A 15,987-nucleotide genomic window follows, 5' to 3' on the forward strand; every position below is an offset into this window, starting at 1 on the left:
TGGCCTTCATCATATCTCATTATTTTAACAATTGCGCATATTTTATACTTTTACATGTGTACAGGTACATTTTTTTAGTTAAAAAATTTGTATTGACTTGCGATGACTTTGAATGATTTGAATTGTATAACTGTTAAATATTAAGTGTCATTAGCCTCTTCAATTGGGATATTATAAACTATATGTCGTCATCTACTGTGCTACGTCGACTAAATTTTTTTTTTGTTTGTTTCGACATAATATAGGTGTGAAACTTTTTTCACATCAGTTATTTGTCCAAAGGGCTACATACATGTGTGCCTTGGGGAGTCCACTTTGGTTAGTTTTTCCTGGAAACAATTGCACGGTCAAGTACTTACTTGGAGAACTCGTCGGATGTAGGTCACGAATTTGAATGAAACTTTCGGATAAGTTTTCGTATGCCAGAACATGAAAGAACTCGTACAGTACTACGCTTTAACTCCATATTGAAGTGCACCGAATAAATTTCTGGCTTTTTTACCTTAACCACGTGCATTTACCATATCACCTCTCTCACGTGGAAACATTAAAAATCAAGAGGGTAAAAAAAGAAGATCTCGAAACTGATTTTACAATAATAACTCGCTCTTTCGACAATCGACGAAAACAAGTCGAGAGTGTTAATGTCAAAACATCGGCATCAATATTATCAATTGGTCTTCGAAGGTGTCAAATCCGAGCCAACGTTGGATCGATACCGACTTTGTTTCTCTGTTAACCTGTTTCGGAAGGGTATACATACAGCGATATGACGAGTGCACGTACGTGGAGTAATAATACACGCGCGTACGTATATATGGTCTTGTTAGAAGTTGATCAATGGAGGCAAAGTCTCGACCCTTCCCAAACGAGGAAGCCTCGTGGCGTGACGGCGAGGAACAATCACGCAAACTTGCCCCGACGGTGATCCCGGACTTTTGCCCGGCCGAATTGAATTCAACTCGTCAGCGGGGCTTTGCCGAACCAAAGGTCCCGTCCAACGGTAATTAATCGCAGAAACTCGTTTCCTCCATAACCACCTTCTCTCCTATACATATACGAACGATTCCTCCTCATTTTGACGCCCCGTCGATTCCCTCCACCAACAAAATTAGCTCAACAAGCAGCGATGCATCCGCAAACTAGCTCGAGCGAAAAACAAGCTCAAACTTCGTAAGAGCAGCCTCTCTCCCCCTATTAGCGACGGTATATCTGTCCAAACGAAACTCGAAAGGATAGTCGCGCACAGCTTTGGAGCGTGGCATTGTCACGCCATCGGGCATCAACCGAAGCGAGGGTACATCGGGGGAGAGTATACAGCAAAGACGATGAGCTCGGGGACGAGGGGGAGCGTGGGCGGATCGAGCGTCTAGTGTTACACGTGCAGCGTGCGCCTCCGCCGGTGGTTAACAGCCTGTGTTGTACAAGAGTTTATATATATGTGTAGCGCGCTGTATTGCCGGGACAATGGCACATACGGGCCTATACGTACACACCTCGGGAGCAGCATCTGACCCCGGATACGGCAGTGTATTAGCGCGTCGCTTACATTACAATATGAATGTCTATATACATGCTTGTCCCTGGCTTTCCGACGATCCCAACCTTATAATATTATGTACACCGGGCGTGGGGTGGAGTTGCACGGTTATATACCGCTGGATGCGACGTCGGCACGCGACACACGTCTCGATTGACTCGACATCGGAGGCATGTACTCCTTACGCGCTTTCTTTGTCTCATCCTACTTCTTCGTCTCCTTTGCACATCTCGCCGTCACTCCTCCTCCATCCCCCCCCCCGAATCACCTCGGGGGGGAGATTCGACGCGCCAGTTGTTGCTTATACCGATGTTCGCTTCATTTCTTTGGAGTGCGGGGCTGATGGGCTGTATACCGTACGCGTTAAGAGTCTCCCCCCTCCTCCTTTTTTTTTCATACTTTACAATCGCTCGAGATGATTTCTTCGGTCGACGGTTTTGATTGATCGAGACAAATCTTGTACTTGCTTCGCGCTTTCGTGGGATCTTCTTTCTCGCGTGTTTTTGTAAAATTAAGACAATTACATTAAGCAGGAACTGCTTTTAATAATACCACTGACCACTTACTTGTCGCAAAAAATCATATGAAATTTGTTTAATCAAAACCAAACATTTATAAATAGGTTTCTGTAAAAAGTGAGTGTGAGAACTGAATTTGTTATTGACTAATGATTAAGGAAACACCATCTGATGTTTGAGACGAAACGAAATGTCACACGTATAAGTAGTGTGTTTGCGAGACGCATGTTTTCAAGCACAAAGAGGATGAAAGATAAAGAGAAGAGGAGCACGATAGAACGGTGTTACGGATACACCGTGCGTTGTATGCAAGGTCACTTCCGAGTGCGGAGTGATGGGTTGACGCCTAATTTCCTGCGAGAGGAGTAGTTATATACCCTACGGTGGATGATGCATCGATCAAACACTCGGGCGAGTGTGTGTACAAGCGGAGGACGAAGCTTTCGACGAGATAACCGCGTGTACGCGCGTTTAAGTGATTCGGGGATTATAATTGCCCGAAGGTTGGACTGGCGTTATTGAAATCAACAAGGGTTGGGAAAAATTATTGGATCCATGGAGGGCTAATCCTGTTGTTGGGAATGGTTCCTTTACCTGTCAATTTATTTACGCAGCTTAGACAATCTCTTAACATTTTAGTGGTCGACGCAAGTCAACTGTGTACATCCAAAAAATCTGAGTCTGAACCAGCATCTCTCGTTAAATACCACTACAAGTTATTGGTACGAAGCATAAAAATCTATGATGAATAATGATTTAAAATATTTTACGTGCCATTGCTTGCACGAACCTTCAAAAAACAAGGTAAAAATTTTCCTAATGGTAGTAATAGAGAATAAATATATCTTCAATTTCTCAATACAACTTCTCAAACCGGTTTGCTAACATGAAATGCCAATAGATCCCAACGCGTAATTTCCAAGTTATACAGCTATATCGATCGAATGAAATCATGTTACAAAAAGAGATACGTCTTCTGGCAAATCTGAAACAATTGTTTCACTCGAGCGCGATAAGCGAAGTTATTTATGATCGATGAAAATCAAGCAAAATCTCACGAGGATGCGATACGCGCAAGGGCCATAGGGAGGGGGCTTGGCGCACGATCCCGTTTGATTAAAGACGCCGTATCATCGGCTGTCAGCACTTGTGCTGCACGTGATCGGAGCCTAATCGCTCGAGTGTCAATCGCAAAAAATGACTGCTCTCCCGATACACAGGCAAGTAGGTGTACGAGCTCATCAACGACTACCGAAACGCGAGTGTATAGTAAGCACTGAGACTTTCAAACTGGCTGCTATAGTATTAGCTCGGCAAGACTAAAGATCATAGAATAGGGACACTTTTAGACACGTAGATAGGCTTTCCAGTCTACCTGATTCGCCAGGTATAGCTGATAATAAATCCGAGTTTGTCTCGCACAATGAAACAAAAGGGTAATCCGGTTGCGTATCTCATTATACTCGCAAATGCATATCGCGCTCGAGATGATTCGGCAGATTTTTTCCAGGAAAAAAATAAAGGCATACATACGCGGTTGACCAGTGCGTCGATATGTATCACACGTATACGCGAGCCACAGCCAGTCGGCCGATAAATTTCACGTGCTTGGAGTATATAGGGATAGAATTTCGCTGGATCCCCCCCTGATAACAAAGACAAGAGCGGCCCGTCAGATAAGCGCGAGGAGACGGCGATCTAATCGGTATAGCAACTTGGCATCATCAGTTGTTGCCCCGCTTCCTCGAGTCACGGACACCACCAAAGCGCTCGTACATGTCTGCGAATATCCTACGCCATGGTTGCTCTCTGTCAGCGAATTTCGGTCCGCTGCCCAAGTTCGGCCGAGGGAGCAGCTCGATTTCCTGACGATGGCATATTCGGTGAGTCGGTGATTTTGCTGTTGTTTTTATATGATCACACGAGTGCGGATGGAAATGAAAAATCCATCTGTTGTGCAAAGCCGCAAATTGGGTGTAGAGTCGCTTGCGGCATTTTAATCGGACGGTGTATAATTAAAACAGCGACCTTAAAAACTGGTACATACTGTAATGAGCAAAGAGCGTTGCGTTTTATTGGGCGCTCGCATGAACGACAGCGTTGTATTATAATGTAGAGAGCGCGGTGGACACTATTGTTGTCGTGCGGGGGTCACTATGTTTATATTCCGCCTCATTTTCCATAATCCGCAAGTGTGTGTACGTGTGAGGCTTAAACTTCGCGAAGTGTGTATTTACCTTATCTATCGACTAGTCCGAGTCCTTGTCCCACGGGGTGACACGCGAACTGCAAGAAACGCCTCGCATGTCTCGACCAACGACTTTGTAATAAAAAGCTAGGGTATCTCGCTGGCATCGAGTTTTTGTTTCGTAAAAGAGAAATAAAAAAAAAAAAAAACATCTTTTTTTCTCGTGAAATTATTGATTTTCCCGTGCAGCTATTATTTTAGTGTATTTTATTTCACCTTTAGCGTAAATAAATTATCGTATATACCGAGATCAGTGTACATGTTGAATCAAAATTATTCGCACGTAATCGACGATACTGAGAATTTAAAGAGACGCCAATCAAAGTTTGAAAAAAAATGTTTTTTCTTTTTTTTTTTTTTACATTTCTCAAGTATCGGTGTAGATAACAATGGACAGTTAGTAGTGTATACCGAGAAAAATGCGTGAGTGTGTTGTATCTCTCGATATCGTCGCATAACACACTACATCGATAAACCTGATTCGATCGCCAAAAAAAAAAATCATACTAACCATCAGGTATAAAAGAGTCGATTTCGCAAAAAATAAGATAACAATGATATTTTTCATTACAAGTTAATCATGTAGTATTTTTTGAAAGAAACTTGGTTCGATCCTCGGCTAAATCGGGGATCTTTGATTTACATCATGTGCTTTAAATAGTTTGATCAACCCTCATGTTTGGGTAAAAAAGTCTTAGAAGATTATCGTTACATAGACACAAATATTCAAACGTGGCATGTTGGAGTCTTGCAGGTGTTCGAAAGTCAATAAAATAGCACAAAACTAGCAAAATTGTTTAAATTTGAAAAAAAAAAAAAAAAGAATCTTTGTGTATGCGTGAAATATAATTTAACAGAGACCTGCAACTTATCCAGTTGATACGTACAATACAAAAAAAAAAAACACACACATTTGATTAAAAAAATGAATGGAGCATACAATTTGTATATAACACTAAACACGCCTTCAAACTTTACTCGTATATATTAGTCAAAACAACAGTACACAACGCGAGGAGCTCCAACACATCAGATTTAAAAGTATTTCAAATGTCTTTTCGACAACTAAAAAAAAAAGAATGAAATTGAGTTTTTACCTACGGATCAACCAACTAAAGAAACAATGCCGCGGACGATAAAAGTAAACGCACGGTATTTAACGTACAAAGGCGCGAAAAACAAGGGAGGAAGAACGAGCTAAAAGGATCAGGATTGAAGCGAGGAGGAGGAGGATCGTACTCCCGGCATCGATTTCCGTATAGGTATATATATATACGACGAGGATCAGCCTGCAGGGGGAGGTGGGGGCCGAACGAGCGAATGAATGGATGGACAAGCGAGCCCGGCGAGTGAATAAGTACGAGGGCGCGTCACGCACCGCGGATGGGCGCCCGTGCACCTAGAGCCGCCCGAGATGCTCGCACGCGGGGCGTCGTCGTCGAGTACACACGTCGTGTATTGGTGGTACGAGGGTAACCATCAGCGGGACGTCGCGCGGGGAGGGGGAGAAAAATGAGTGAAATCCATTAGAGGGGAGACTCGACGGAGAAGTCGTTAGAGAGTGCGAGCATGTTTCACAGCCCGATCCAGCATCTCGGCGCCTCGCGCCCCGTATACACCCATACTCGTACAACTTTTCATTTCGCGCACGTATACGTATATATTTATGACACATGCACGAGCGCACGGTGTAAATTGTCATAAAATCGATAGTTGTCGCTTATGTGACGCGAATAACGTCACGTGCATCGCTAATGTGATTTTCGACTACACGCGCGTGGGCCAATGAAAAATGAGACAGTCTCTCGAGCGAGGACCTTCCGCGCGACTGGATTTTTTTTTTTTCTTTAATACTCCGAGAGCCTTATTCTCTTTCTTCTCACGCCCATCAGCGCTTTTCAAGCGCGAGACAAAGACTCGTCTGTTTCAAGCCCGCGTTTCTCGAAATCGTCATTAGCATTATCTTCTTCTTCTTCTTTTTCTTCCTTTTTTTTTATGATCCCCCGTATGCCCCTGCAGCTATGGTCATCTCTCCGTGATTTTACGGCTCTTGTCTCAAAGAAGGGACCGAGTGTTTTCGGAAAGGTGAAAGGAAACGTCTCGCTTTTTTTTTTTTCCTTCTTCGTTAAGCCTCTTTATGCTCCTTTGTAAATGTGACTGCAGCCATGCGTATACCATGACGCGGGGGATGAGAGAGAAAGGCTTCGTGTGTTTGTTTGGTTTGGGACACTTTTTTTCCCCCCCACCGTAAAGACGAATCGCGACGATTTTTTTTTTCCAAGAAACGCTCGTACGTTTGTTCAAAGTGTGCTATCGATCGGTAAAAATTGTATCGATCGACCACATGGTGAAACGTAAAATACAACGAGGCCAAAAGGAACTCGAGATCATCGCGAAATCGCTTGGAAAACGTCGATACGTTGTAAAAACAAATTGCAATAATATACACCGTATACAAGCACGAGGGTTACACGTACTGTAGGTATACGCGTGACAATAACATGACATGTATTATAAGCTACGTATAGGTATAAAGTGTACGCGTATTCATCGGTGGGCAATCATATATTTTTTGAACGAGCGTTTGATCATCGTTGAATCGTCACGAGAGCCTTGGACATGTGGTCCCTCACGGTCGCAGGCAGATTCGCGGGCTGGTCGGCTTGTATTTATTATTTACTTTTTTGTTTGCCAATGCGAGCCGAGCCGAGGATAATTTAGAAAACAAAAACGCCCAGAGTAGGTATACATATATGCGTAAGTGTGCCGTAGTGCGTATATATATATATATATATATATATATATACTCGCAAGGGCGCGGCCATCTGTCGGGCGGGCGAGCACTGGAGGATCACGCGGAGGGGGAGAGGATGAGGCACCGCGCGCGCATTAGGGTCGGAGAGAAAAAGAGCATCCTTTGAGCGCGGGTGCATTGCTTCGAGGACCGTGGAGGGGGTGGGGTGGGTGCTCCAGTGGCTCGTCGTTTAAGCCCTTGTGGCGTGCACGGAGCCCGTGTATCCGGAGCAAGTGGAGTGCGATACTTTTCACGAGTGCTCGTTGCCGCCGTCAGCCCGTACGACTCTCCGTGCATAATATTCCTATCGCTCCCTTCCCCCTCGTCTCCCTTTACGCCAATTAAGCCGCTATCAATTTCGCTTTTTTTTTTTTTCTTCCGAAACTTTTAACCGATACAATGCGATTTAACAAGCTTGTCTAGGCCTCGATGACAATTGTACACACATCCCCCCCCCCAGTTTTTTTCTTTATTACTCCCTCTCTCTCTCTCTCTCTTCATCCTGAAGAATATACTACGTGGTTTGGTAGGGGTGTGCGCGGGCGCTCTCTAAACTACTAATTGACGGTGGATATTACTTTACTAATTTGAACCTACAACTTGCACTGTTAATGAAAATACTGGGACTTTTTTTTTCGTACAACTGTTTAAAGTATAGCCGTAAAATATAACAGTTATTATAATTAATGGGAGAAATTTGGATTTGGATGTTGTACTTCACGACCACTATTTTTTTTTTTTTTTTAGTGGCATTTACTTTAAATTCCAGTCACTGATTAACTATAGTTGTCATCGCCAATTGGTCGATCTTACACCTGTCACTTTAAATAAGTTAGTTCAACGACTGAAGCAGCTCACCACACTATGATTCAGTTTTGCACAGTTTCGACAACCACGTAGCGTCAGAGCTACAGTCACTGGAGTTGCAAGTGTAAAAATGACGTCGACGCTACGTTACATTGATACAGTGATTTTTATTACTTCACGGTGGAAATTTTGTACTGTAGCCACGGAAGCGCCCTCAAAGTAATTAAAATCACTCGTCGCGAGTCCGCGTCGACGCAACAAGGAAATCAAGTAAAACCTTCGACACGGAAATTCTTCGATTACGAGTTTAGGTCACGAAAATAAATAACCCCGTTAGTTACACGAAAATATGAAAAAGCATTTACATCCGACCGTGTAGAATCCCACGGATGGCTGACACACAGGTGCAAAAGGATCGCGGTCGAAGGGGGGGACGGGGGTGGCTGTTGGGTCAAGAGTCATCACCGGCTCGGATTTGCGCTGAGAGTATATATTTATAACAACACGCATATACCATACTCCCAGTCGCGTTCACGCACGTGTGTGCAGCCTGTATATGTATACCATGCGTATATATATATAAACTGTATGTACGCTCGATTCTAGCAATTACGAGGGCCTCGAGTGTCCTCAGACGACGGGAGCCCATTAGGAGGACGAGAGAAGCTGAAAGGGGCGAGCGTTTAGCACAGCAGGCGAGCTGATCTTTGCGCGGATATACACATCATACGTATATAATATATTTTTGCTCGCTTGCGACTCTGTGCTCTGCTCTATTTTTTTTTTTTTTTCCTTCTTTTCAACCCTCTTGGATCCTTAATTGCAATATGATTTTTCCGTTACCTGCCACACTTGGGGGGGGGAGAGCGGTTTTTAGGTTTCTGTTGCGAATAATCGTATTAAAAAGTAGTCCAAAGCGGGAGAAGTTCGCGTTGACGCTGTACCTCCCTCCAGTGTCCCTGCAGAGTCACTTATACACTGAAGTGAATAAAAGATATTGTACACTCACTCATATCGATAAAATTGGCTCAGATGAGAAGCTAAGTGCAAGCCGGTGTACGACATTTGGGTGATGATGGCCGTTCACTCCTCTGGTGTAACGATGCCCAAGTGCCTTGTACATACGAGCAGCTCCACAAAAAAATCCTCAAATGAGAAGGACACTTTACGGAGCAGAGATTTTTGTTTTTGACATGGGCGTAGTCGATACACCCTCAATAATCAAGGTGTAAGTGACTCACATTTTACTAATCTTTTTAGGGCTTTTCATCAATTTTGCGTTTAATTAAAAAAAGTAAAGATTTTTTTTATGTGGAACTGCTTATACATATACCGTGCATACTGACTGAAGCTTTTCCGCTGACGACCCGCACCGATATTAATCGTCCCTCTATCGAAAAACGTCACCGACACTCTCTCCCAACCGATGGAGCTACTAGTGTTACCTCTATTTATTTATTTTTTCGTCGCACCATCGATATCGCTCGTATAGGTACCTACACCCAAACACGAGAGTCCTTTTGATGTCGGCTAATTAAGCTCCAAGCTGGAAGGTACACGGTCACGAGGCGTGGAGGCAGAGCGGCGCGGTGCGTCATCACCCGTGAAGCAATTAAATCCCCGCAGGTGCGGTCCGATTGACTGGCTCTCGATGGCTCTCGCGATAATATCACGTCGTAGGTGTGTGTGTATACAGCAAAACGCAAGCATCGGTACATAGAGAGAGAGAGAGAGTCGCCAAAGTGACGCACATTAGCAGAGCTTCGATCAAAGGCCCTATACATTGCGCTGCACTCGATCCGCGATTCCACGTTTGATGTGCGTCCTTTGCACGCGTTTCCGACACAATCATCCCTCCCTCTATGCATATACGACTGCGCGTATATCGGATGTCGATTCACCCGTAGGACTCGCCAAAGCTGAAAATCACCTCGGTAGTGCGAACACATTCTTTTTGAGCCGGTGCATTGTGTCGAGTGAGTTTGATTGGTTGTTTCGCACCAAGTGAACAATTTTTTTAAATCCTTTGAAAAATACGATATCAATGGGTAAACATTATAATTCTATACGAGTACTTTTGTTGTTTACCCAAAGGCAGAGATAAATGGGCTAGTGGTGCAATTGTCACATTGACTCGATGGTTTCCAACTCGAAAAACTCGAGTCAAATGAACTGATAATCATTGAGGCAATTTATTTTAAGTTGGTCGAGTCTTGGCGCAACCAAATAAACCTCATTTCAAATCGATTGATGGAAAATGTAATCTAAAATACACACTCGTGTGGACTTTTTCCTTCACGGCTGTCGTAGTTGTCCAAAACCCCAGCAGCCGTGCAACCCTCCGCGCAAAATCCAGACGCCGTAAGCTCGAAATGAAATATCCCCGTGTCGTTATGTCTCTGGTTGTCACAAGGCGGCCCTCGAATCATCATCAGTTATTTATCGGCTTCATTACTCGCTGCTGCGCCGTATATAGTCACGGAAGGTGGAGAGATCTTCCCCGACACCCCTTGCTTATTGCACAAGAGAGCGCGCCGAGCCTCATCAAAAGCGTATTATCACCGTGACAAATTTCCAACTTACTCTTCTTCTTCTTCTTCGCCAACTGCTCCGTGAATTATCGCCCTATTGCTCCTCTCGGTGTTTTTTTTATATTTATTGCCCATAGTTGCCTGTACCCTCAATTTCGAGAAAAATTACTTTCCCCCCCCCCTTATTTTTTGTGAGATACGTGAATAATCGAGTTGGAAATTGAAATCTGCCATCGAGTATAGGAGGTATGTACTCCGATGCCACTTTCGAGATGATTTTTGTAAATCTCAAACGAGTCGCTTAAATAAACATGTACGCATTTGTACGAACGAGTTTCTCACGCCTAGACGAGGTATATATGTACGCTTCTTCAATTATCCATAGGTCGCAGCTTTTAATCGAAATTCCGGAAACGCATGACGGGTTAACCGCAAACAATGACGTGTATAATGTTCACTTGGATCCCCGGCTTCTCTCGTTTTTGGCTCACAGCAGTGCAAAACCTGTCAGACCCAACTCGAATTCACACCCGTGAAAAAAAAAGAAAAAAAAAAAAAAAAAAAAAAACGAGATGGAGAGGCTATACACGGGTACATTTTTTCATCTTCTCTACAATTGCACCGCTCCCGGGAGGAAAAGACGCGTTGGTAGGGATCCGAGCTAGTTTTATCTCCCGGCCCCCCCCCCCCTCTATTTATTCCACAAACACCTTCCGATTAGCCCGTTTCCACTTTCGAGGGTACAACGTTGTTATGTGTACACTTAATCCCTCGGGCGATGGAAATCCCATTTACTTTCCGAATAGGGGAAGATTCCTCGATACCGCACCAACGATACACTTCTTCACCTGCGCGTCCTCGACTCTTGGGCGCCGAAAGCGTATATATGTGTAATTATTTTACATCGCACATCACTCATGTAACATACATTCTCACCGATTTGGTAACTCGATACTCGGCACTCGGTAAATAGCACACATTATGATACATATACATGCAGGTGAGAAAAAAGGGTTTCACTTTAGGTCGGAAAGTAGAGATTTCACGGCAAATAAACAGCGCGAATCGATTTAATTTGGGGTAACTTTAGCCAAATACGCGCTCCGAGTGCCCATATAGGGGGGCTCGGAGCAGCTCATACACTGCCGTACGAGGATGTAGAATAAGGGTGACACTGCAGGCGCGAAAGGGGTGAGAGGGAGATTCGATAGACGTGTCATCCTTCCGTCCATCAATTACATCGGCTGGCTTTCCTCGCTCCTTCCACAATTGCGGATTTCTCGAGTACCGCTGCCTGCAGAAAAGAAACGAAGCGCGTATAGCGGTGCAGGCACGAAGACGACATTCGATTCCCAGATGTATTTCGGCCGAACCCTCTTCCGCCCGGCCCCTAGGTGCTCCCCCCTTTTTCCTCATTCTTTTTTACAAAGACACTCTCTCTCTCTCTTCCCTGCCCCTCCTCCCTTCTGGACCTCGCGCCCCTTGCCGCGTATGAATAGAGAATAAGCATAATCGCACAGACTTTCTCCTCAAGCTCCAGCACTGTCTTTCGGGGGTAGACGACGCGTGATGGAGCGCCGATGGCTTATCTCCGACCCACCCGGGTAATGGCTCTTCGTTGTTGCCGTTGTATCTCAGACTCTCCATCGAACAATCAATGGGCGACGATTGTGTCCGAGCGAAGGGACGTATCCGCGATGGAACGCATATATCACCACCACCTCGGCGCTCCGGCACCCCCTGCTGCTCCCGCGGTACATAGATGGATGGATCCTTCCACTCGCCCGTGACTGCAAGACAATTGTTGTCACCATTGATTTTTAGGTCATACAGCCAAAAAAAATCTTGGAGAGCCTCTGGAGGAGCAGCCCCTTGCAACCCGGACATTTCAATGAGCAGTATCGGGAGGGTGGGGGGGGGGGCTAGCGCGATCGTATCTCGGAGCACCCTTCGACCCGCTATTTTTCCGGCAGACGAAGAAATAACGACAACAGCGGCGTGGCGACAATCGCGGGCTTTAAACTTTGATTATATTACCCCGGGCCCCGCAATCGTATCTCGCGGAACGACTTCGATTCACCGGTCCGCGGAGGAGGGAAGGTCAGGCAACCTTTTGTTGGGTGTTGTTTACGAGCCGGGCGTGCGGAGATCCGAGATGCCAGATTTCATTCTTTTCGTATGCGCGCCCGGGGCCTCGGGTACTTGCTCCTTTCGTTTCGCGTTACGACTCTCTCGCCCCGTATACTCGACAATGGCTCCGGTAAACGCCTCGAGGATCGCGATAGACGCGATGGTCAAAAAGAGGAAACCCAGCTCTCTGTACACTCGCGGACGAGAAAACTCGCTCTGTACGATGAATATATGTATATGTATGTGTGTGTGTGAGTGTGTGTATACAATTTTCCCGAGGCAATGTACAACACTCGTGTAATTCCGTGCCGCTTGTAATACATTTTGTATATATACATATATTGACCGAGCGCTATCTCGGCGGGGTGGAGGGGAGGCGTTTCATTTTTCCTCAATTACGATGTTGCGGAACATAGATTACGATGTTAGGCCGGCGCTCTCAAAAACATCTGCTCTCTCTCTATACCTTATTCTCTCCGTTCGTTCGTCCCCCTTCCATGAGTTATATAGCTTTCCTCGGGAGTTTTGGTAACTCTCCGCTGTACGTATTATATATTATTATATAGCACCCCACACCAGTCACCGTTCCAAGTGCTTCTTGGCTTTATTACCGAATACTTATAATACATACATGCAGAGATCATACTCTGTACGTATGATGTATGTGCGCGTGGAAAACATATATATATATGTATGTAATACGCGAGGTGGTAGACAATATTACACTGGCGCGTGCCCAATGCTAATATGTGTCTACTTGTGTGTGTGTGTTACACGCGGGCAAACATGATACGCCGTCCAAGATCGTGAGTTATGTACCAAAAGCCCTTTAACTCTTTACGCGAGTTTTTTACGCTCACCGTGATTCAAACGAATGTGCACCGACGAGGCGTAGGTTTTTTTCATAAAGAATAATATTTTTTCTTTGCGAAAAAAAACAAAAAAAAACAAAAAAAAAAAAAGGATCGATCGCAGCGAAAATGAAAAGTATACACACGTGGTGAAGCAAAAACTGATTACCCAAGCGCACGCGGCCCCGGTGAAATTGCAAATTGATGCCGGACACGGGGATATGAAAAAATTAAATTCGACGCGGCGGCGGAAGCAAGTGCCCGCGGGCTGTGTACCCGAAGCCACATACACACCACCGTGGCATCACAATGGCCATGTATATATATACACGAGCGGCACACAGGGCAAACGACCGGCCCCACCAAAACATAATTAGCCTGCATTGTTAAAGCACAAATATTTGCACGCGTGCCTGCACGTGTATACATATAGCTGCATACGTAAATGGCTCTCCCTCCCAACACCCGCGCGATTGGCCTTTTTGCCACTATGTATACTGCGACGTCATATTCATGTCCGCGGGATTTTCGCGCAGAGTCATACCCTCATCGGACATTGATATCGAGGTTTGACGATCCCATGCAAGATTTTCCACGGCTACCTGGTAAATACACGTACACAATATGCACAGAAGAAGAAGAGGAGGAGGAGGCGAGCGGAGCGTGGAAGGAGGACGTCCCGCCGGGGAGGGCGTGTTCCGGGGAGAGCAGTCCCGGCGAGTCTTCCCGTCTGCCTCATCCGCTGACTTCCGGTGGGTACGCAGTCGCGATCTGCCCGGGCCCCCATTGTGCCCCAACAATCGCGCCCGTCTCGAGTTCCGCAGGGGGGCGGTGCGCACGGGGCCTCGCTCGCGGCCCCGTTCGAGGGGGCATTAGCGCTGCGAGGCCCGAGAGACGCGCTCGAGAAGAAAGGCCCGAAGAAAGAGAACCCGACGACTCGAGCAAATTACAGATTCGGGGGGGGGGGGTCCCTCCGTGTGCGTGTACCACGACCGTTGGCGTTCGCCACGGTGCAGTCATCATCATCATCATCATCATCTGCTTACAAATGAGAGCGCGAGACAATGCCGAATAAGTCTCGAGAGAGCGAAGCCAAGGCTGCTGATGCGTATACCTTGTGTATACAACACGCGCGGCTGTGCCAACTCTTGGGCCCCGGTCTATTCATCGCTCGCAATGTCACTCGACCTCTTTATCTGACCCCCCGCCTCCCGCCCCTTTTCTTTGTGGGCAAACTCCTTCGCCCCTCGCTCCTTCCGATTTATATACTTACATCGAATTCTCCTCGTTGCCGTACTCTCCTCGTGTAACAACAACCACAGAGACTCTCTGCACATGGGCCCGCCTATACTTTACTTACTACTCTCAACTCTTGATATAGTCCAGGGATCACTTTGAGAGAGAGGGAGTCGATTTTTTTTTTCCATACCTACTCGTATACTTAATATATAGTCCAACAGTCGCTTCTTATATCACATGGACGCTAATTTCCTTATCCTCGACGTATATTATGTGGTTTTACGGTGCAACGGTCGAATTGATATTTTGCTCTGTAAAAATAATCATTTGATTAACGGGTGAATAAAATAAAAGAGAAAAAAGAAATTGGTCGCAGGCAGTCGAGAGAGTATATGTGTTATTCTGTTCGATGGGCTGGTGATGTCCTTTGACCGGGGCCAGTCAAACGCACGCCTGTAAAATTACTCGTCGCGAGGGCTCTCCCGTAAGGATACACGGGAGACAATTTCGGGGTGTGAAAAATATTAATAACGCCGCGTACGCTCGACTGTATATATATATATAAAAGGGATGGCGTGGAAAGGGCTGTCTTTCGCCGCTACGAGAGCGTAAGAGCGGTGGGGTGGCAAGTGTTTCTGTCAGTTTAATAGCTCCGCTGGTGCTCGCCCGCTTCGTGAGAAAGAGAGACGCCCCCACCCCCCCCCACCCACGTATACAGTGGCGCGTCATGGCTTCCTCCTCCTTTTACGACCTCGCGCTGATGCCGTGTACGCGCGTGTCAAAAGTTGCGCCTACAGATACCTATACGTATGTATATATGACTATACACACGGTAGCCGCAGAGCTTACCCATTGACTCCTCGTTACTTTGTCTTTCTCTCTGACGTGCGCTGCTTTGATTTTGGTACAATCTCCTCCATGCTTTGGCTCCTGTGGCCAACTGGCGCGTGTGTGACTCTGACAAGGAGCACAAAACACCCCGATATTTCATGGATACGCTACAACCCTTTGCGTCATTTACGCCTTACGATACTCGTCATGTTTATCTATCCTTTTAATAATAACATTTCGCTGTTTCTCGCTGCAGAGACTTTTAAATAGGGATTCGGGGCTTTTACGAGGTGACAGAGCTACCAGTCGCGAGGTGATAATATTGGCTGGTTTAACAACGCGGTAAATCACATTACCAAACGTATGTACAACAGCCGGAAAGGATGAATCGCGTGTACATGTATATAGCCATAAAGTACAATAACGGAGCCGCGAAATGTATACGTTATACATGCCAGTTCACCCGCAATCTCTCTCTTTTGCCTCGAATGAAGATTT

This window comes from Copidosoma floridanum, unplaced genomic scaffold, assembly GCF_036245765.1.
Source record: "Copidosoma floridanum isolate Cflo_tuat_1 unplaced genomic scaffold, Cflo_Japanese_pri ptg000019l, whole genome shotgun sequence".
Lineage (NCBI taxonomy): Eukaryota > Metazoa > Arthropoda > Insecta > Hymenoptera > Encyrtidae > Copidosoma > Copidosoma floridanum.